Source organism: Procambarus clarkii, chromosome 17 (genome assembly GCF_040958095.1).
Source record: "Procambarus clarkii isolate CNS0578487 chromosome 17, FALCON_Pclarkii_2.0, whole genome shotgun sequence".
Classification (NCBI taxonomy): domain Eukaryota; kingdom Metazoa; phylum Arthropoda; class Malacostraca; order Decapoda; family Cambaridae; genus Procambarus; species Procambarus clarkii.
This window is the reverse complement of record NC_091166.1, coordinates 45,968,407-45,991,442: the sequence shown is the minus strand read 5'-3', so window position 1 is coordinate 45,991,442 and position 23,036 is coordinate 45,968,407. Positions and strand designations below refer to the sequence as shown.

General features: G+C 42.3%; 2 long non-coding RNA genes across 2 annotated transcripts; one reads left to right on the top strand and one right to left on the bottom strand.

The window, feature by feature from the left end:
- The first annotated feature begins 4,702 nt into the window (after positions 1-4,702).
- On the top strand, positions 4,703-18,137 carry LOC138365541 (uncharacterized). Its single transcript, XR_011228920.1, has 4 exons — positions 4,703-4,989; positions 7,962-8,125; positions 9,371-9,469; positions 18,049-18,137. It is a non-coding gene; the product is annotated as an uncharacterized lncRNA (long non-coding RNA).
- On the bottom strand, positions 18,038-21,312 carry LOC138365542 (uncharacterized). The gene is made up of 4 exons (XR_011228921.1): positions 20,989-21,312; positions 19,708-19,928; positions 18,668-18,729; positions 18,038-18,106 (listed from the first exon to the last, which is right to left on the bottom strand). It is a non-coding gene; the product is annotated as an uncharacterized lncRNA (long non-coding RNA).
- Positions 21,313-23,036: the final 1,724 nt, after the last annotated feature.

Here is a 23,036-nt window from a genome sequence, read left to right as displayed (position 1 = left end):
AGACTTCCCTTGCACTGTTGCCAGACACCTACAGAGAGAGAGACTTCCCTTGCACTGTTGCCAGACACCTACACAGAGAGAGACTTCCCTTGCACTGTTGCCAGACACCTACAGAGAGAGAGAGACTTCCCTTGTACTGTTGCCAGACACCTACAGAGAAAGAGAGAGACTTCCCTTACACTGTTGCCAGACACCTACAGAGAGAGAGAGAGACTTCCCTTGCACTGTTGCCAGACACCTACAGAGAGAGAGAGACTTCCCTTGCACTGTTGTCAGACACCTACAGAGAGAGAAACTTCGCTTGCACTGTTGCCAGACACCTACAGAGAGAGAGACTTCCCTTGCACTGTTGCCAGACACCTACAGAGAGAGAGAGAGAGAGAGACTTCCCTTGCACTGTTGCCAGACACCTACAGAGAGAGAGAGAGACTTCCCTTGCACTGTTGCCAGACACCTACAGAGAGAGAGACTTCCCTTGCACTGTTGCCAGACACCTACACAGAGAGAGAGAGACTTCCCTTGCACTGTTGCCAGACACCTACAGAGAGAGAGAGAGACTTCCCTTGCACTGTTGCCAGACACCTTCAGAGAGAGAGAGACTTCCCTTGCACTGTTGCCAGACACCTACAGAGAGAGAGAGACTTCCCTTGCACTGTTGCCAGACACCTACAGAGAGAGAGACTTCCCTTGCACTGTTGCCAGACACCTACACAGAGAGAGAGAGAGACTTCCCTTGCACTGGTGCCAGACACCTACAGAGAGAGAGAGAGACTTCCCTTGCACTGTTGCCAGACACCTACAGAGAGAGAGACTTCCCTTGCACTGTTGCCAGACACCTACACAGAGAGAGAGACTTCCCTTGCACTGTTGCCAGACACCTACAGAGAGAGAGACTTCCCTTGCACTGTTGCCAGACACCTAATACAGAGAGAGAGACTTCCCTTGCACTGTTGCCAGACACCTACAGAGAGAGAGACTTCCCTTGTACTGTTGCCAGACATCTACAGAGACACTTCCTTCACACTGTTGCCAGACACCTACAGAGAGACTTCCTTCACACTGTTGCCAGACACCTACAGAGAGACTCCCCCCCCCCCACACACACAGTTGCCAGACACCTACAGAGAGACTCCCCCCCCACACACAGTTGCCAGACACCCACAAAAATACTTTCCACACACTGTTGCCAGACACCCACAAAAAGACTGCCCACACACTATTGCCAAACACCCATGCACTGTTGCCAGGTTTTTATTTATATATACAAGAGTTCTTACATTCTTGTACAGCCTGTACATTCTTGTACAGGGGGACTGGTCAAGTCGTATACTGCAATTTCGGATACCGGGCTAGAAACAACTTCGTTCACTGAGAAGTTTGTACATACAAACCATTCCGTTCGTATATGCGCTGGTTTGTGTTCGCTGTTGTTCTCGTCTGAATAAATACATGGCACTTGTTCATATAATTAGCGCTTCCATTATTAGAATTATTTATCCATTATTAGAATAACAAGGTGCAAACCATATCCCCTTACAGTTGAAATCTATTTATTTATATACAAGAAGGTACATTGGGTTGCGAGAGTACATAACATTTATTAACAGTGTAACGTTTCTATTGTTACGTAAAGTATGGTGACAAATAAACACAGACACTAAGATACTATATATATATTTGGTCGAATATACAAAAGTACACAGGTGATACTTTGGTGTGAGTTGAGCGCACTGCAACCCGTCCTCTTAAAAAGAACGTCACTTTTGGCTCGTATGCGCATTATGGCCAAATTTGGACGTAATTTGAAATGAAATCGACTCACAAAAGTGACGTACTGTTCCGTTTTCTGTTTGAGTCGTCCGGCCGACTCTGTGAGGTTACAATAGATGACTTTCAATTCACGTTTTTCATAACGTTTTGAAACTTTATGAGAATTTCCTGCCCACCTAACCTATCAGAGGACCCTTAACTTACTGTTGTTGAAAAAAAAATCCCAAATTTATTTTTATTTTTTTTTCATTTTCAGTTTACGTCCAAATTCGGCCATACGGGCAAACGGCCAAAAGCGACGTTCTTTTTAAGAGGACAGGTTGCAAAAGCGACGTTCTTTTTAAGAGGACAGGTTGCGCACTGAGCGTCGGTACAGTATCTCGCAAGTGTCTGCTCTAGACCACACTTGAAAGTACTCTGGTTAATGTTTGCTATTCTGCTGCTTATATGCTCGGGCAACACCTCACCGTGTTGCCCGGGCAACGCCTCACCTCATTCATCTCCAAAGGTTGACAGGAATATTAACAAAGCATTTGGAGCGAGTATATTATTGGGATAATCTACTCGCTACAGAACTCCCCCTCCCAGGGGATGAAAGGAAAAATACTTGATCAAGGAACTTAGCTGGTCGGTGAATTGTACGCCCTGCTCGCGTTACATAACCATCAAAGTTAACTTCCTCCTCTTCGCTGATGTCATCTAACTGGGGTCGTAGGGTGGGAGGTTGCACAGGATCGTCCGTCGTCGTAGGTGGCGGTGCTGCTGGTAACTGTGGTCGAAAAGTGAACTGCGTAGTCGGCGGATGTGTCTCTGGATTTAGCAGTGTCGCAGACGTTTGAGACGAAGCCTGGAGCAGAGCAGAGAGCTGAGTGAGGCCGGAGTCGTGGAGCTCTACGTGGGAGAGCGTGGCGGCTCGATGCGGTCGTAGTCTGCTGTCTGCTCTGTGTCGAAGCTGTAGCGTCTTGGGTTGATTAGGACTGTACACGCCGAGTACTACATTGTTGACTGTGGAAATTGTAGGCTGGTACCAAAAGATGTAGGCAGTGTGTGGACAAGCTCGGTGTAGCAGGAGAGAAGAATGTGCATAATTGTTGCGTCCTTGGGTCGCTGGTGGAGCATTTAGATCCGGGGCGGATGGGCTCGGGCACCAGGACATTAGGAGGTAATGTAGGCACGTAGTTAGGACAACGAGGTAATCACTGCTAGAGCTGAATTGTCCTGGAGGCGACGAAGAGTCGGAAACGCAAGCTGTAAGTCCTGTACTGCGCAAAGGGCTTGAGTCGGCCGAGTATCAAAATGCAGTGAACGTGTAGATGAATCTGATGACAGAGCAGCTGTCGTGGGCGTAGGACAAGCAGTGCCCTGGCAGCGACGGAGAGTCGGCAGGACAAGCTGTAGATCCAACATGATGTAATCATTGATGAGGCTGTCAGATGAGTGAGTAACGATCGTGGAGCAGCAAGCCGTAGTAGATGAAAATGCAGAGATGGACGCGATGAAAATCATAGCTGTGGCGAGGGTATTGGCAGTGTTCCATCACAGCAAACAGTAGCAGTAGAGGTCCAGTGAGAGTCCATGTTGGAGTCCATCGTGGCTGGGTATCGTCGAAACTCTCTGGGGTCACCAATGTAACGTTTCTATTGTTACGTAAAGTATGGTGACAAATAAACACAGACACTAAGATACTATATATATATTTGGTCGAATATACAGAAGTACACAGGTGATACTTTGGTGTAAGTTGAGCGCACTGAGCGTCGGTACAGTATCTCGCAAGTGTCTGCTCTAGACTACACTTGAAAGTAGACTCTGGTTAATGTTTGCTATTCTGCTGCTTATATGCTCGGGCAACACCTCACCGTGTTGCCCGGGCAACGCCTCACCTCATTCATCTCCAAAGGTTGACAGGAATATTAACAATGCATTTGGAGCGAGTATATTATTGGGATAATCTACTCGCTACAGTTCCTTTATTATGCCCCAATTACTCATCCCTTGAGCGGTAGTTAAACTGAACCCAAATTAAAAAAAAGTTCCTTTTGCTAAGCAAGCTACAGTCTTGATAAGTCAGATATATTGTTTGTTAACACATTTCTCAACAATGAACAGTCAGTTTTATCAAGCTAACATATCCTAACACAACGAGTGAGAGTATTAACTGGTCTAATTATTTTATTAGACCAGTATATATTATTAGATTATACTGGTATAATTATATATATATATATATATATATATATATATATATATATATATATATATATATATATATATATATATATATATATATATATATATATATGTGTGTGTGTGTGTGTGTGTGTGTGTGTGTATGTATGAGTGTGTGTGTACATGTGTATACAACATTAATAATTTTGTAACTAGCGCCAAACATTGTTATTTGCTTAGCTAAACGAACTAGAGGGTTCTCCCTGAACCGATTATGTGCCTCTGTAATCCTTTACACCACCGCCCACGGGATGGGTATGGGGTGCATAATAAAGAAAGAAATAGAAGAAATTGAAATTGCATAATACGGTTATTGACATTCAATAATAGTAAGATAAAGCAATGAGGACCAAATGGGAGACCAGTGATCAGATGAATATTACAGACTCAAGGGTAGCCTTCTCTTCTTGTATATAAATGAACAAATAAATTCGTTTGTTTAATTCTAATGCTTGTAGGCGAGAACAGTTGTGAACGCCAGCTAGCGCACAAGTACATGAGCGCCCAAAATACTTTTACACAAAAGACATGTACAGACAGGCGTGTGGCTTCTGACTTCTTTTTTATTAATTAATAATAAATATTAGGCGCTTACCTATAATAGTTATCATTTTATACAAGTATAACTCTCACATAATAAATATAAAAGGAGTTTATCTAAAAACTGACAGAAGTGTTGTGTTTTGTGCGTTGTATCGTGTTTGTGGGCATTCGGGTGTGTTCTGTTAAGTTGAAAATTGTAACTGTTAAGAGCATTCTATTGTGGTTTTAATATTGAACAATTATACATATACGAAACAGACAAATCTGGTGTCCGAAATAGTAAAAATATTAGTGTGCGATGTGATCAATGTAAGGGGGATATTGGGTGTGCCTCGTATCCCCTACAACAACAAGAAGTTTGAGAGTGATGAGGCCGCCACCTACTAGCTTCAGGATGTCGTCGAATCTAAATCAACAATATACTACCGCCGCTACTTTCTCGGAAACGTAAGTACCTGCCGCTTTACTTCTCTCACCCTGCCTAGCCTGGCCTGGCCTGGCCTGGCCTGACCTGACCTGACCTGGCCTAGCCAGACCTGACCAGACCTGACCTGGCCTAGCCTTACCTAGCCTAGTCTGACCTGGCCTAGTCTGACCTGACCTGGCCTAGCCTGACCTGACCTGGCCTAGCCTTACCTAGCCTAGTCTGACCTGGCCTAGTCTGACCTGACCTGGCCTAGCCTTACCCAACACTAATCACCACACGTGACAGCCCAAACGAATCGCAAATAAGTACACGTAACAAGTCATATGCCCGGACACTTTCACCTTGGGGACTGAGTGGTAACTATTGTATAGAAGAGCCGGCTCCCTGAGAGTGGTAAGAGGGCGTGATAAGAGGCTAACGTGTGGTCTTGAAGGAAGTCGATAAAGCAGACAATTTTTAAAAGGAAGGGCAGCATAACGAGCAGACAGGAATGGACAGACAGTCGGTTATCCCATAATGTGTAATACGCCCTGCACAGCATGGGTGGAGTGGGGGGGGGGGGTGTTGTAGCAGGGCACAGTATGGTGATGGTGCGGGTGAAGTACACACCCACTGAATTCCTGCCATCAATAATTGTTTTCATAACCATTAGAACAATGGCATCCCTCCAGCCACCATCCTTCCACTGACCCCCTCCTCTGGTCCTCCACCTCAGACAATAACCCCCCCACACCCCCTCTCCCTTCCAGAAATCAGCATGTCAAAATCAGTACCATAGTGTGTTTAAACTATTTAAACTAAGTCATTGTGTATCTCAAGGTATCTTAATTCATTTGAAAGTGTACATGTGCATTCGTTCATATACTCGCCTAATTGTACTTGCTGGGGTTGAGCTCTGGCTCTTTAGTTCCACCTCTCAACCGTCAATCAACAGGTGTACAGGTTTCTGAGCCTATTGGGCTCTATCATATCTACACTTGAACCTGTGTATGGAGTCAGCCTCCACCACATCACTTACTAATGCATTCCATTAGATATAATCATATATGATTACACATAATCATAATCATATATGTGTACGTCAACGTATACATACATGCGTATATATACCTCATATTAAAATACTGATAAACGAATGACCATGAACAAATTAATTTATAATTGTAGCATTATATATAATTTTAATAGACTAATTACGTGTTTATACATTTGAATGGTCCAGACAGTTGGCCAGCCTTGGACATATACACTTCTGGTAGGCACAATGACCTCATGTTAGACCCTTGATAGATTATGTGAGAGAGAGAGAGAGCTGGGGCAGGGAGGTGCATGCCCCAGGGAGATAATCCATGCCCATGCCCCGCCTCGAGGTCAGTTCTCGAGTCACACCAAGAATAACAATCGAGCAAGTTGTCCTGACCAGGATGTGGCATATTAGGGAGGGTTGAGGAATAGGAAGCCTGTCTGATAGGGCTCTTGGCAAGCAGCTCTCCCTCAGTCTACCTATCTATATGGAAGAAATGTATCTAGGCCCTCCTCCCCCCTGCCTATTCTCTCTCCCCCACCTTTCTTCCTTCATTTCCTCCCTCCTTCCCTCCCCCCTCACTGGTGAGAGAGTAGGAGTGTGAGAGTGGTTAGAGAACTCGTAGTTCTCACGCTCATGAAATTGTCTGCGACCCTGGAGGAGTAGAGCGGAGGGGGGGGGTGAAAGTAGATGACGATGGAGTAGTAGAGGGGAGCATTATATGCAGTGAACGTAGGTGTCTATGGAAGAGTACATCATAGAGGAGGGTGAAAGGAAGGTGACGATGGAGGAGGAGAAGGGAGGGGGTGTGAAGGTAGGTGATGATGGAGGAGTAGAGGGGAGGAGGGGGGCAAAGGTAGGTGTCTATGGAAGAGTACATCATAGAGGGGGGTGAAGGTAGGTGGCGATGGAGTAGAGCAAAAGGGGTGGGGGTTGAAAGTAATCCTGAGTTTAATTTTTTAGTTATATATAGTGACACCTCGGCTTACGAATGAATATTTATGAACTTTTCGGGTTACGAGCCTAATTTCTTCGAAAAATTTGAATCGGGTTACAAACTTTGCCTCGGGAAAGGAGTTTGTTGATATACGTATGGGCTGACCTAGCGCGTGGTGGCATGGTGATCGCGCCTCAGTTTACCAGTGTCTCCTGCCTAGTAAGTATCGCGCCTGAATTTTTTGTAAAGCATTACATTTGTTTTGGGATTTTTGGCTATTTGAACATAAAATTTGTTATGATATATCTTGCCATGAGTCCCAAGAAAGCCAGTGGTAAGGCTCAAGCCAAGAAAACACATGTGAGAATGACCATAGAGGAAAAACAAGAGAGCATTCATAAACATCAAAATGGTGCACAGGTTGTTGAACTAGCTAGGCAGTACAACAAATCTGTCAACAATATGCACTATACTTGCTAAGAAAAAGGACATTATGAGCATTAAAGTGGCAAAAGGCATATCAACAATCCCGAAACAAAGAACACAAACACTTGAGGATGTTAAAAAGTTTTTATTAATTTGGATACACAACAAGGAGTTAGCAGGTGATAGCATTTCAGAGGCCATCATTTGTGAGAAACCAAGGCATTTGCATGAAGACCTTTTAAAGAAAACCCCTGGAACGAGGGGGGGGGGAAAAGATGAATCAAGTTTGAAAATGTGAAAAGTTTGTGTGACAATAGAGCCTCGTGGAAAACTTTTGCTGTGGTCATTACCTGGTGGAATGCACCCAGGATGGAGTATTAGGGCTATACTGTACATCTTTTAAATCATAAAAGTAATAAACATTTCCCATCAACCTTACAAACCATATTAACCTATTTTCATGTATTTCCCCCATGTGCATTTTAACAAAGTTACTAAATTGCCTTTATCATTCTGTAAAATTTCAATTACAGTATACTGTATATAATTTTGTTAGTATAAATGGACTGAATATTCTGAAATCACTATTAATTTTACAATTTCAGATTCAAAGGTGGTCTGGACACCCAATTTGGTCAGACAGGTGAAGAGAGCATTTAGGATAGTTCGAAGAGATGAAGATGGTCACAATTGTGTTTGAAGAGGCAAACGCCCCCCTTTGCTCCTGACATTATGTTCAGCCTATTGACCCCTGCACACCTAACACAAGGTAGGTTGAAAACTCCTCCTTCATGTCATTGGTTCATTAGCCAGAAACTTAGGGCCCATGCAGGAATATCCCTAAAAAAAAAAAAGTGGCCCCAACAATGCATCCTCCAAGTCTGGAGGATGAGCAGGAGCATTGTCGAGAAGCAGGCCCTTTAGTGTCAAACTTTTCTCTTGCAGATATTTTTTGATGGCAGGGCAAACCACTCTACATCACAGTTTTTCTGCACGTTATATATTTTTTAAAACTCTTGGATTTTCGGAATAATACACGAGCAAGGGTTTAATTTTCAAATCGCCACACAGCACAAGAGTTAGCCTATCCTGACACAAGTTAGCCCAAGTTAGCTTGTGTCCGGGCAGTGACGTCTCCTCTTGGGTAATGTATGTCCTCTTCGGCAATTTTTTCCAGAATAGCCATGTCTCCTCACAATTAAACACTTGTTGTGGAATATATCCATCAATACAGTATCTACAAAATCTTTAAAATCACGAACAAATCTTTCAGCCCCTACTTTGTCTGAGCTGGCACCCTCACCATGCCTCACAACACTATGAATACCACGTCTTTTTTCAAAATTTCTCAAACCATCCCCTACTCACCTTAAACTCTTTCGTATCTGCAAAACTCGTTCTAGGGGTTTTCTTTATAAGATCTTGCATGAAGATTTCATTGTTGACCAAACCACACACTGGAAATTGAATAGACGACGACATTTCGATCCGTCCTGGACCATTATAAAGTCGATTGTGATGAGATGAGGGAAGCAAGAGCATTAAGTAGGCAAGAGAGAGAGGTGAGGAGATGGCAAGTATGGACGTATGTACATGAATAAAACATGTACATACTTATACATAACGTGTGTAAATAGTGTAATAAACACAATAACAGTATTTTGGGAGGAGGAATGTTGGCGAGTAATGTGTTGGAGGAGGGAGGGAACACTGGCAGGGTGTGGCAGCTCACTCATGTTTTTTGGGCTCACCATACCAACATAGTGGATCGTTATGGTGAATACATACGTAGATGGGTATATACAATGTGTGTATATAGTGTAATAACAGCAAAAACACTGTTTGATTGTAGAATATGTCGCATATATGAGGCCCATAATTTTGAGCATAGCGATGTTCTATACTTTGAATTATATAAATTCCACAAATTACACACTTTTAAATAATATTACAGCAAAAAAAGGAAGAAATGAATGAGAAACTTCAAAATAATTGCGCAACATTTTATTCGCAGCAACTGCCGTCGCACGGGGTGGCGGGGCCGACAGACCCCCATCGCTCCAACGCTCAGCGCCCATAATTTGCTCAACTTCCCAGCTCCATTGCAGCTAAAGTAAGTCACATACAATATTTTTTGTTTAGTTTCCCCGTGATCAGACTCTGCATTTTAACAATATAAGAAGAGAAAAAAAATTTTTGGAAAGAATTTATTTCTTGTGCACCAGGGTGTTATTTGGAGACAGAGCAGTTCAGTGGTTAACTACTAAATTTTTTTTTCTCCCACACACGCACCCCCCTAGGAAGCAGCCTGTAACAGCTAACTCCCAGATACCTATTTACTGTTAGGTAACAGGGGTCATCCCCTTTTGTACAAAGAATCTGCTAAAGCTTTTAGGGCTAATCTTTGACACTCGTTTGTCTTTGTCGCCCCATATTTTTTACGTCCGAGTTGAATGCTCTAAGGCCCTTAACTAACTTTAGGTCATGTCCCATACTTCTTGGGGAGCTAATCGACACTGCTCCTCTCTTTACATTCCTCTCTCGTTCTGTCTAAACTCGATTATGGCCCTGTTTACTCGTCTGCTTCTCCTTCTACCCTTCACCATCTGGACACACTGCATCATACTGGGTTACGGCTCAACTCTGGTACCTTTCCTTCGACACCTACCCTAAGCCTGTATGTTGAAACTGGCGTCCTGTTTCTACAGGATCGCCATGATCGCTACTGTCTTCTCCACCTTGCACGGTCCTTACAGCACCTTCACTCTTGCTTATGTCATGCCATGACCTTTACCCATCCTGTGGTTCCTGTTCCCCTTCACCACCTATCTCTTTCTGTACGGTTGTCTCTCTTACAAAATGCTCTTTCAGTTTGTGTTACCAATATTTCCCCTCGTGTCATTCCGTCTTTGCCCCTGTGGAGGGGTCCCCGTTCCTAAATTCTGTAAGCCTTGACCCACATGACTAAAACTTTTACCCCTCCTACAGTTCTAAATCACCTTTTACTTGAACACTTTTCTTCACACTTCCACTCTATTTCCGTCTTCACCAATGGATCTTAAGTCTGCAGACGGTGTAGGCTACTCTGTTGTTTTTCCTGACTGCACCTTTGTGTCTCCTGCCTCCGGAGACTAGCATCTTCATGGCAGAACTTTATGCTATTCTCTATGCTCTTCATCAACTCTTTTCTCGCTGTCAATCCTCCTCTGTGTTTGTAGTTGACACTTGCAGTGCCCTCATGGCTCTAGAATCCTTTAATCCAGTCCATCCTTTGGTAGTTGAAATTCAACATTGGCTGTTTCTTATCTCCAGTAGATTTAAGACAGTGGAATTTCGCTGGATTTCCACCCATATTGGTGTGTTCTTAAATGAGTGTGCGGACACTGCCGCTAAGGAAGCTATCCGTACCTGTCCCATCTCCCGTAAAGGTATTCCTTATTATGACTTTTACCCAGTTATTCATTTCCCCATTCTTGCCCGTTGTCAGGGTTGTTGGTCTTCTGTTACTGGTAACAAACTGCGTGCTCTTAAGAGTAGTGTGTTCCCGTGGCCTTCCTCCTACCACCGTAACCGGTGGTGGGAAACGGCTCTGGCGAGGTTGTATATTGGTCATACACGTTTAACTCACGGGCACTTAATGGAGCGCTGCCCTGCTTCTTATTGTCCAAACCGTTGTCTCTACATGTCCTGACTTCCAGGACTTACGTGTCTTGCTTCCCGACCATCCCTCAGTGTCAATTGTCCCTCGATAAAATTCTTGGTAAATTCAATACCTTTGATATTGTTCGCCGTATGCGTTTTTGTTCTTGTATTGGCGACGTTAGTGATATTTAGCGCACTATGATTATCCCACACATTTGATGGTTTGATAATTACTGTACTGTACAGTACTTTGGTTTGGAATGTATCAAATAAAGTTGTTTCATGTATTCAAATGTGTGAGAAAATCCACTGGGGCTGTGAGATGAAGCGAACCTGTAACAAAGGCATTGCCAGTTGCATACTCTACCACCACTGATGGTAAAAGTCTTACAACTGGATATCTTGTGTGACGGGTTATGGTATCACAGCTATACTGAACCAAGATGGTATGGCTCTCCCTCACATAAATGAAAGAAATGCTGCTATTGGCCTTGCAGTGTGTAAGTTGCAGGTGGAAACAAATGAAAATTATCAAATAAATAATTAAACAATTTACTGAAATAGTAATGAACAAAAATAACACATGACAATACTTGACTATCATGTAATGCAAAGGTGAACAAGTTAGTATGACCTTAAATGCAAAAAATAAACTATAAGCAATGAATAAAAGTATGAAGATATACTGGTGTTCTGAAGACAGCTACCATACCACCATGGCATCAGTCACACGACGTTGGCTGGAAGCGGACGACGGGTTAGAGACACGAAGGTGATCCTAGAGCACTAAGGGAGAGATTGCCTCTCCAGGGAGGCAGCGCTCTTTATATAGTCCGGCGGTGATGACTCATCCAGTGTCAACACGAGGTGGACATCTGGTCAACTAGCAAACTGCTCGTTGTGGCTGGCGGTGCCTTTGTGTTGAGCTGTACCACTGTCAGTTGAAGGCGGCTAACTGCTTGTTTGTGGGGACAAACTGCCAGTTAACAGTGGCGCCCGGCTTGCCTCTGAGTCGTACCAGGCCGTGCCAGGCCCTGGGGGGTATGGAGAGGTGGCAGGACTGATGACTCTTCTGGGCTGGTGTAGATGTATACTTCCAGTGCAGAGGCATTGAAGGTGAAGGGAAAAGGCAGTTCCACTGCTATGCAGGGGATTCACGTGACACTTGTGAAGCCACAGAAAGTCTGGAGGCCCTACTGAAGCCAGTCCAAGTATTAAATAAAACCCCTGAAGTACGCCGGTGAAGGGTAAAGTGAAGGGTGAAGCAAGACCGTATGCCCCAACTTCAGGCACACACAGAAAATCACGTTTTGGTCCCGCCTCTCAACTGTGTATTTGAAGTTGGGGCGTATGGTGTTGAACTGCTTCAGCCTTCACCTGAGTGCTTGTAGGTCTTACGTAAGACGTTGACTCAAGGAGTGGCCTCAAAACTTGCTGTGATTTATGGGGAAATCCGGTTGTAAGACTTTTACAAAGTCAGTACTCAGTAATATACTGTGGTAGAGTATGCAGCTGTCAAAAATAACAAAAATAACACATGACAATACTTGACTATCATGTAATGCAAAGGTGAACAAGTTAGTATGACCTTAAATGCAAAAAATAAACTATAAGCAATGAATAAAAGTATGAAGATATACTGGTGTTCTGAAGACAGCTACCATACCACCATGGCATCAGTCACACGACGTTGGCTGGAAGCGGACGACGGGTTAGAGACACGAAGGTGATCCTAGAGCACTAAGGGAGAGATTGCCTCTCCAGGGAGGCAGCGCTCTTTATATAGTCCGGCGGTGATGACTCATCCAGTGTCAACACGAGGTGGACATCTGGTCAACTAGCAAACTGCTCGTTGTGGCTGGCGGTGCCTTTGTGTTGAGCTGTACCACTGTCAGTTGAAGGCGGCTAACTGCTTGTTTGTGGGGACAAACTGCCAGTTAACAGTGGCGCCCGGCTTGCCTCTGAGTCGTACCAGGCCGTGCCAGGCCCTGGGGGGTATGGAGAGGTGGCAGGACTGATGACTCTTCTGGGCTGGTGTAGATGTATACTTCCAGTGCAGAGGCATTGAAGGTGAAGGGAAAAGGCAGTTCCACTGCTATGCAGGGGATTCACGTGACACTTGTGAAGCCACAGAAAGTCTGGAGGCCCTACTGAAGCCAGTCCAAGTATTAAATAAAACCCCTGAAGTACGCCGGTGAAGGGTAAAGTGAAGGGTGAAGCAAGACCGTATGCCCCAACTTCAGGCACACACAGAAAATCACGTTTTGGTCCCGCCTCTCAACTGTGTATTTGAAGTTGGGGCGTATGGTGTTGAACTGCTTCAGCCTTCACCTGAGTGCTTGTAGGTCTTACGTAAGACGTTGACTCAAGGAGTGGCCTCAAAACTTGCTGTGATTTATGGGGAAATCCGGTTGTAAGACTTTTACAAAGTCAGTACTCAGTAATATACTGTGGTAGAGTATGCAGCTGTCAGTGCCTTGGGCAAGGGTTTACGTCGCCTCACAGCTCCAGTGGATTTTCTGCTTGGTGTATATCAGGTTGTTATTTTGTGTGTGTACTGTATTGTTATGATCACCGTCTGATAAGTCCTTTCTGGCCTCAAGAGTCATTGTTACCCACCTAGAAAGATTGCAGATGGCCAAAGCAGTTATTTAAGTTAAGAAGGGACAAGTCTTAAACAGAATTTTGCATAATATTTGACTGTAAAGGGGTAAATTGAAGTAGATTGAAAAACAAAATGGTGAACCGGGCAGGCGGTACTCACAATTAGGCGAGTACACTGGGGAACTTTTAAAGTGCAACCAAACATGCTTTAGGCTCTCACAACAAGAGGTGAGTGGTGGTGGCTTAGGTGCTCAGCCAATCAGAGCACCTAAGGAGGGCAGGAGTGAGAGGGGGGTGGTATGTGGAAGTTTGGTGACAGCTGTGTGTAGTTTGTTCATCTTCATTGTAAGTTTCATGGCTTGGTGTGCATTTCCCTAGTAAATTTAATTAGGGAAAAATTCAGGTGTTTGATTTTTTAAATCAACTTTTTAAATGTTGAGTTGTTAAAGCTTCAAAGTGCATTCAGTTGGTTTGGGAGTATGGCATCCTCATGCTGTTGCGTGCTCGTGTGAGGTAGCAAAGGTGATGTAAAGTTGTGGGGTGTACATGCTTGGGACGTCCTCTCTCGGGATGGCTGGTGTTAGACCTGCGTGTTTGTCGGTTGTTGAAAAGCCGTCATCCTTTGCTGTTGTGGTATTGATTTTACATTGTTCATCTTGTAATTAATACTGTAGTGCGATATCTAGGGCTACCATTTGTAGGTTTAAAATGTCTAATACAAACAGTTGTCCAATGAGTTTTAATAGGAAATATCATCCACCAAGCACCATTGTACAATTATATTAATTGATAGTATATGGATTGTGCAGAACTGCTTAGAATGATCTTTAACACTTGGCTATATTGGTCATGTCAAATACCTGCACGGTGAATGCTCAAAGACCCTTTCTTTATTCAGTGTTGTCACATACCTCATGGGGGTATGGATAGGCAAACACTCATTCGGTTAAACTTGCCTTGTAGTACTTTCAGAGCTGAGTAATTTGGAATCTGGTTAGCACTTTCCAAATAAATTGACCTTTAAAGTGAATTCCTATTTAGGTTTAAAACATTATACCGAATGAGAAACTCGGATTATATAGCCGAACACCAGAAATGTTGTTATTCAATTTGGTTGCCTAAAGCACATTCAAGGACTACACATTACATGGCATTCCATGATTCCTCTATACCTTGCCTTATGCTGTAAACATTGCCACAACCCTGTGTTTTATTGATTTAAATGGCCACAGGGAGGCATACAACACTGCAGATTATGATGTCATTAGTTATCCACTGTGCTGACAAGTGGGGTGACTGATGTTCGTTGACACCTGTATCGTGCTTCAATTTAATCGCCAGGAGATCACCCTCTCACTAGACTCGTCTGTAGGAAGTACAGTATAGTATAATTACCTTGGATCATAAATAGCATAAGACTTGGGGGTAGGAGAGGGTTGCAGTGTGTCATGGCTCTCAGTTGTTCCTGGTATTAGGCAATTTAGTTCTGGAATAATTTTTGTTGGCCAATGTTAAACTTTTTCGAAAGTAGATGTTTTTCTGAAAGGGATGGGGGGGGGGGGAACCTCTATGCTTGGATACAGTTATCTAAGTGAATACGTACTTAGATTTATACAGTAGAATAACTACCTTCTTTTCCTTAGTCAAAAAGGTTGCTTGTTTATTTCGAGGGACTTGTATTTTCTTTTATTTTTAACTGCAGCAACTTTCAGTGAATGATAGATTCTTACTGAAAGGACCTTTACTTCATTGTTGTTGCTTTATGGTCATCTCATTGTGTACAGGGATTCCGTGAAGCTTTTGGGGTTAGTCTTTGACACTCGTTTGTCTTGGTCAGCCCATATCTCTTGCCTCCGAGTTGAATGCTCTAAGGCCCTTAACCTCCTTAAGGTTTTGTCCCATAATTCTTGGGGAGCGGATAGGCGCACGCTCCTCTATTTGCACTCCTCTCTCGTCCTGTCTAAACTCGATTATGGTTGCCCTGCATACTCTTCTGCTTCTTCTACTCTTCGCCGTCTTGATGCTTTGCACCATACTGGGTTGCGTCTCGGCTCTGGTGCCTTTCGTTCGACTCCCGCCCTTAGTTTGTATGTTGACACTGGCTTTCTCTTCAGGACTGCCGTGATCGCTACTGTCTTCGCTATCTTGCGCGGTCCTTCCAACATCCTTCCTCTCGCCTCTGTCGTGCATTGACTTTTCCTCCTCCTGTGGTTCCTGTTCCTCTTCATTGTCTCCCACTTTCTGTCCAGTTATCTCGCTTACAGGATTCTCTTTCTGTTCATATTTCTAATGTTTCTCCTCGTATTGTTCCTTCATTACCTCCGTGGAGAGTCCCCCTTCCCAAATTTTGTACGTCCTTGACTTGTATTACTAAAGCCTTTACCCCTCCTACAATTCTGAAAAGCCTCTTCCTTGAGCACTTTTCTTCGCACTCCCACTCTATTTCCATCTTCCCTGATGGGTCTAAGTCTGCGGATGGTGTGGGCTACTCTGTTGTTTTTCCTGACCGTACTTACATGTGTCGCCTCCCTTCGGAGGCTAGCGTCTTTACGGCAGAACTTTATGCTATTCTCTATCCTCTTTGTCTCTTGCTTTCTCATTCCTCCTTTGTGGTTGTAGTTGATTCTCGTAGTGCCCTCATGGCTCTAGGGTCCTTTAATCCTGTCCATCCGGTGGTCATTGAGATTCAACATTGGCTGTTTCTTATTTCTAGTAAATTTAAATCAGTAGAGTTTTGCTGGGTTCCCAGCCATATTAGTGTTTCAATTAGCGTGTGGATGCTGCCGCTAAGGAAGCTATCCGTTCTTGTCCCATCTCCCGTAGAGGTATTCCTTATTCCAACTTTTATCCTGTTATTCATTCTTCCCCGTTGGCAGGGTTGTTGGTCCTCTGTGGTTGGTAACAAGCTGCGTACTCTCAAACTTAGTGTGTCCCCGTGGCCTTCCTCCTACCACCGTAACCGGCGGTGGGACACTGCTTTGGCACGGCTGTGGGTTGGTCATACCCGCTTAACCCACGGTCACTTAATGGAGCGCCGCCCTGCTCCTTATTGTCCGAATTGCGTTGTCCCTCTTACAGTTGTGCATATCCTTGTTGAAGGTCCTGACTTCCAGGACGAGCGTGTGTCTTGCTTCCTTCCGACCGTCCCTCGCAGTCACTTGTCCCTCGATAGAATTCTAGGTGAATCGGATACTTTTGATATCGTTCGCCTTATGCGTTTTTGTTCTCGTATTGGCATTCTTGGTGATATTTAGCGCCCTCTGATTATTTCGCACTTTGATGGTGCTACATGGCCTTCCCGGTTTGGTGCCTTCTTTTGGTAATTACCTTACCTTCATTGTTGTTTCATTTTAATGTGGTAGTTGTGATATAGATTGTTCTGGCTCACGTGCAAGGTCTTGGATTTTTTTGTTTTATATTAAGAAATTGCCAGTCTTGTTACTATTTGTAGAGTTAGAGATCTGCATTAAGGCCTCAATATTATATTCTTTATTTTTTTTATAACATGTTATCAGCAATTTTTGTGGTTGGTAATATTTAGATTAATGTCAGTGATGTATATGACAAGGATTAAGACCCCTTTGTGGTATGACAGCATTTTTCCCCAGTCATTTCTTTAACAAATGTAAGGGTCCTCATAACCATTCTTTTGTCCTTTCTACCATGTACCTGTTTGTTGCTTCTTGGTCTTTCATTTGGTACTTTGGCTATTAAAACAATGGCCTTTGGTGATGTTGCAATTACCATTTCTAAAAAAAATGAGCAGGTTCATTAGGCAGGGTTTGTTTTTAGCAAACAAAGTTTTACAAAAAAAAATTCCATTCCTTCAGGACCTTGCAGAAGTTTGACCTAAACTAATTGACAGTAATCTGTTTTGCCCTTTCAAACAATGATGGTTCTAATCTAGGTAAAATATTTCTGAATATCTGAAGTTTGGCAGACAAATCATTTAAGAGCTTTGATTAAATTTAATCAAAGACTGTGAAAACCATGTTGTATAGATGCTTCAGTGTCACTTTTCTAATGTTTTGTAAATTTAACAATGATTTTTAGTTAATTTAATCATAATTTGTACAAAGCTTAGGTGTTGCATAGCTTTAAATTTACTTTCAAATTTGAAAACTAAAGTTTCTTCCACTTTAATATTTCAGACTAATTTGCAATATTTGTTAGTTTATGTAAATTGAATAGGTAGTCCACTTTTACATCTTTTCAATGCATTTTGCATGCACCTATGTAACAAGTTACAAATAGGTGTAAATTTTACCAAGTATTTATTTTCAAAGTAAAACAATTTCAGATGTTTAAACATTGCATCAATAGTAGTAAACAATTTCCAGCATAATTTCAGGATAAGGTATATAAAGTAGTTTCATTAAAATTGTTTTATTTAATAAGCTTTACATATAGTGTTTATAATAAATCTAATATTTATTACTGTTTCAGGTTGTGGGACAGATGAACAGAAGATCCAAAAGGCCAAGACAACTCCAGAGACAATCACCTGTAAAAGAAAAATAAATATTAAACAGGGACACTACTTTTATTATCACCAAAGCCTAATAACAAGCCCCAAAAATCCTAAAAGCCTATCTTTTAAGATAGGCTCAGCAAGGCCTATCCCTTCCTCTGGTTTTAGCGCAGAGCTTGTTCCCTGAATGGGTGCATTACATCCACCACTTTAGTGCCATCAGCACATTGTACATATGCTTTACTGAAAGCACTGTACAATGCATACCAGGCACTAAAGTTGTAGATGCATCCACCCATTCAGCAAACAAGCCCTGTGAGAATTAACAATGTAACCATTGTTAAGGGTCCCTAAACCTATGCAAATCTAGTCCATCTATTAGATGGGTAGTAGAGCAAAGCTCTGAAAAAGCCAAGCCAGGGAAATCTGCAGGACTGCCTGGTCCCCTTTTATGAAATGGGGTAGGATCAGTACAAACTGCATCATCCCCTGTGGGTTGTAACAGTAGGACATGGTTACACACCTATAAATGGACTAGATAAGAGAATTAAGATTAGGTCATTGATATAGCTAAAACATCAAATTCAAACTCACCAACTTTTGTAGAGTAAAGGAGACTCACTCCAAGCCAGTCCATGCATCATAATCACTTTCACCTGAAAAATATTTCAACAAATTTCAGATTTAAAGCCAATCTTGCTTTACTTTTCAAATTAGCATTCAGTACTTTACAAATTCAGATGGAAAAAATTTCTTTTAAGGAATTTACCTTTCCTACATATTCTAGTAGCAGTAGTAGTAAAGATCTAATTTAGCAATATAAATATATATGGCATCAATTTGCCAAGTTTCAGTAAATCATTTGAGAAACTATCCACAACTGCACTTCAATGGCAATTTACATTTATCTTTAGCCAATGCTATATTGTTTAAGTTATTACTATTTTTTTAGTTTTATGCAAATCTATTCAGATTAACCTTTGCTTAAACAGAATCAGGCGAGTTGTAGTAATTAACTTCCAACTCACAGAGGGACTTCTGCACTTTCCAAACCACATTTTGGAAAACTATATAAATTTATAACCAAGCTAAAGTAAACATTGAATATTTTTTTTTTACTTTCAAGGGAAAAATACCATCACTTAGAACAAAACTCTTCCTGACATTAACTTTGACTCATGATTACCCTTAACAGTGTTATACATTTATAGATTAAAGCTTATTTAACAAACATTTAATGTTAACTAAACAAGATTTATATTTCATTAAAATTATTAATAAAACACCCTCAACTATGCTGTTTAAGATCTAATGCCCCACATTACAATTTTCACAATTTCAACATACCATTCTATTCAATACATTCCTGAAAGGACTAAACTTTCAGATATGGTCCCCACTAGCCTAAGCATAGATTTCCATACCCTAACATTTAATAGGTTTTTAGCAATTAACTTCTACCCTCTAATTCCAATGATTCTGAATAGCAAGTGCCAATAGGCACTGCCACTGGCTTATGGCAAAAGATTCCGTAGCAATAGAACTATAAGCCACACTTTCTCCCCCCCCCTTTCCTCCCAACTGTTCAGTGTCAAAAGGGAGGGGGGGGGGTGTCCATTTACTGTACCACTTACATTTTAGTGCGGGCTTCATCCACTATTCTGATGTTAGCTGGAACATTTGTGCCAGCTGCTGGTTTGAAAGGGAGGCATACCATGTGCCAATTCAGGAAGCTTTCCACGTTCCTCACTGCATGTCAGCTCAGGACCTCACTACCATGTTGGGAGGCAGTTGAAGACTAACCAATCAACATCCCAGGCTGGAGAGCAGTGCCAGCTCGGGAACAATTTACCACCTGCAAAAAATTTAATACTCTTAACAATCTACACCATCTATCTTCTTTACCTAGCCCCCAAACCTTACATTTGTAAGCATTAAACTGCATCTGGTAGTCTTAACCATTTCAAAACTATATAGGGCATCGGTATTTTTTATTTGCCAATTCTGCAACTATTGCAGTCTAAACCATAATCTTGCAAATAACAGAGGTACAAGGAGAGCTTTTAGGCACTACTTACAACACTTCTCCCAACTTAACCCCATTTATACCAATTTCCTTTGGTATAGCCATGACCTAATCAACTTCAGTCAGCATTCCCAATGATCCGAGCCCCTATCAATTTTGCGCCACTATCAAAATCTCTGCTGAAGTCAAGGTACACAAAATCACAAACCTTATCACCATTTCCTCAACTATGCAACCTAATCCATGAACATTTAGTAATAAAACTATGCGATTCATGTATCTAGTCATGTTTCTCAAAAAGAGTAGAGAAATGGCACTTGCAATGTTAGATTGTAGTAACTTTCCTCACAATAGACTAAGCTAATTGGTCACTAACTTAAGGTTAAAGTTAACTCAAACTTTTCCTTTAAAGCTTGTTATATTAGGAACTTTCCACGACCGGCCTTTACCCGACATAATTAAATAGGGTAAAAACGGTATATTAAATGCAGTAAAACTACGGTAAATTCAATATGATAAACTTGCATTCTTTAAGCATGGGCTGCATAGTAAGTGAACTAAATTAAATGTTAAGCACCCTGGCAAACCACTTCGTTCTATTCAATTTATTTAATCACTTTGTCCGGCTAGAATTTTTAGATTAAAGGAACACCCTCCCTGGTAACGGCTGAACTAGTTAACCAAATACAAATGTTTAGGTAAAATACTTCATAAAACCCGTCTACTTCCCCCACCAGTAGACTTGTTCAGCTAAAGGCATAATGTAATGTTCCACTTTAGTAAATAAAGACTTAAAAAAACACTACCCCATCTGTGTAGTTACCGGTTACCTGACATTCTACGCTTAAAATAACCCATCTATTCCCCATAATTGTTCGATATAACTTACCTCTCACCCGCTGGTCGAGTACACAGCAGTATATATCCTCCTCCATCACTCACCGCGTGGATACTATTTCACTCTGGCCGCAAATTGCCTCAAATCACCTACGTTGTCCATAAACATATATAGAAGAGCAACTGACCGTAACACCCGTATAGCGATCACATAACGTGGGAACATTAGTAGTACTGCTGTCAAAACATAGATGGCGCCAGGACAAACGGTAATTCCTATGGACTCGCCTAGTTATGCGTAGGGAATTGAGCTTCAGCTGTTTGGTCCCGCCCCTCAGCTGTATTCACCTAGTTGTACTCACCTAATTTGTGCTTGCAGGGGTTGAGCTTTGGTTCTTTGGTCCCGACTCTCAACCGTCAATCAACAGGTGTACAGGTTCCTGAGCCTATTGGGCTCTATCACATCTACATTTGAAATTGTGTATGGAGTCAGCCTCCACCACATCACTGCTTAATACATTCCATTTGTTAACTACTCTGACACTGAAAAAATTCTTTCTAATATCTCTGTGGCTCATTTGGGTACTAAGTTCCCCTTGTTTGTGTTCCACCCGTGTTAAAGAGCTGTCTTTGTAACTATCAAAATGCATATATCTTTGCTTTCACTTCAGTTATATATATGACAAGGGATTTAAAATTTGCCTATATTTCTGCTTCTCTGATGACATTAAAAACTTTCGTTTATTACAGTATCTACATAAAATTAACATTTATCTTCATTAGGTTGTAGTTCTCATCAATAGGGAGAGCGTCGGTAAAAAAAAAAAAATTGTTTAAATATAAATATCTTTCCTCTCAATAATATGCCCGAAACGCTATGCGTACTAGTGGCTTTAGGTATTGTATGTACTAGCTCTATCTATAAATCCAATATTATGTTTGTAAATCGACTATTTATGTACTTTCCTGAATAAAATGAACTTTACTTTACTAATATCTAATCTCTGTGACTAAAACGTAAGAACGACTTTTTTCTGATCAGGGGGAGAAAGATACTGGCAGTATGGGGCTTTAAAGTTTATTGAAGATTAAATTCTGCAGAACATGTAAATATATAAAGTAAGAATTAACAGTAACAATTCCAAGTCCGAGGACTAGATTTAACTTAAAAGGTACACCCGTAGTAATTATGAGACCTTAGCCTATAGTGACATGGATACTAATTCTGCAGAAACCTAAAGCTTAACTGGTACTAGAATTAAGGCCGAGTGCAAATGTGTAGTAATTATATAACACTAGGATATAACAGGCAGGACACAAAGAGTAACTAATAAGTGAGAGACCACATAACACATAATGTACCCGACCAAGAGGCCGTAAAGACCTAATGAATAAGGAGAAGGGGGTTACTACAAGTAGGGCTTACTAGCACCTAGACTGGGCAAAGTATTAGCTGCGGACAGCGGGACACTTGGGGACCGGCGCTGCACCCACCTTCTCACATGCAGTGGGGAGACAAGGGGGACAACTGTGCAAAGCATGACGGGGGTACAAAGACAGCCGCTTGCAAAGGGGAGGAGGGTGGGCTTTGCGAGGGCAGCGGCGAGGGCAGGCGGAGTGAGGGCAGAGCCCCTCTGTGCCCCCGTATTTATACGGCCCCAGACTGCCCGCGCAACGCCGCGGGACGCGCTGCGCAAATGTTTCTTTCTCCCCCATCAGAAACATCCCCGCTTTGCGAAGCAGTGGCCATATCTATGCCTTTTTGATAACATATACAATTATAAGCTTTATTAGTGAATCACTATTAATTAAACAATATATCAGAGAGTGTGTAAGGTTCGGTGTTCCATGTGCGTGTCTGTGTCTGTCCCTGTGCCTCTGCTCCTGTCCCTGTTCCTCTGTCTCTGCCTCTCCTCGTTTCTGACATTCTCTGTGTCAGCCTATCTCTGTCTCTTTCCTCGCTCTATCTCTGTCATTCTCTCACTGACTTTGCATATCCTTATCTATACGTCTCTGTGTCTAACATTCTCTCCCTGACTCTGTCTATATCTATTTCTCTGTCTCGATCTTCATCTCTTTCTCTCTCTCTCTCTCTCTCTC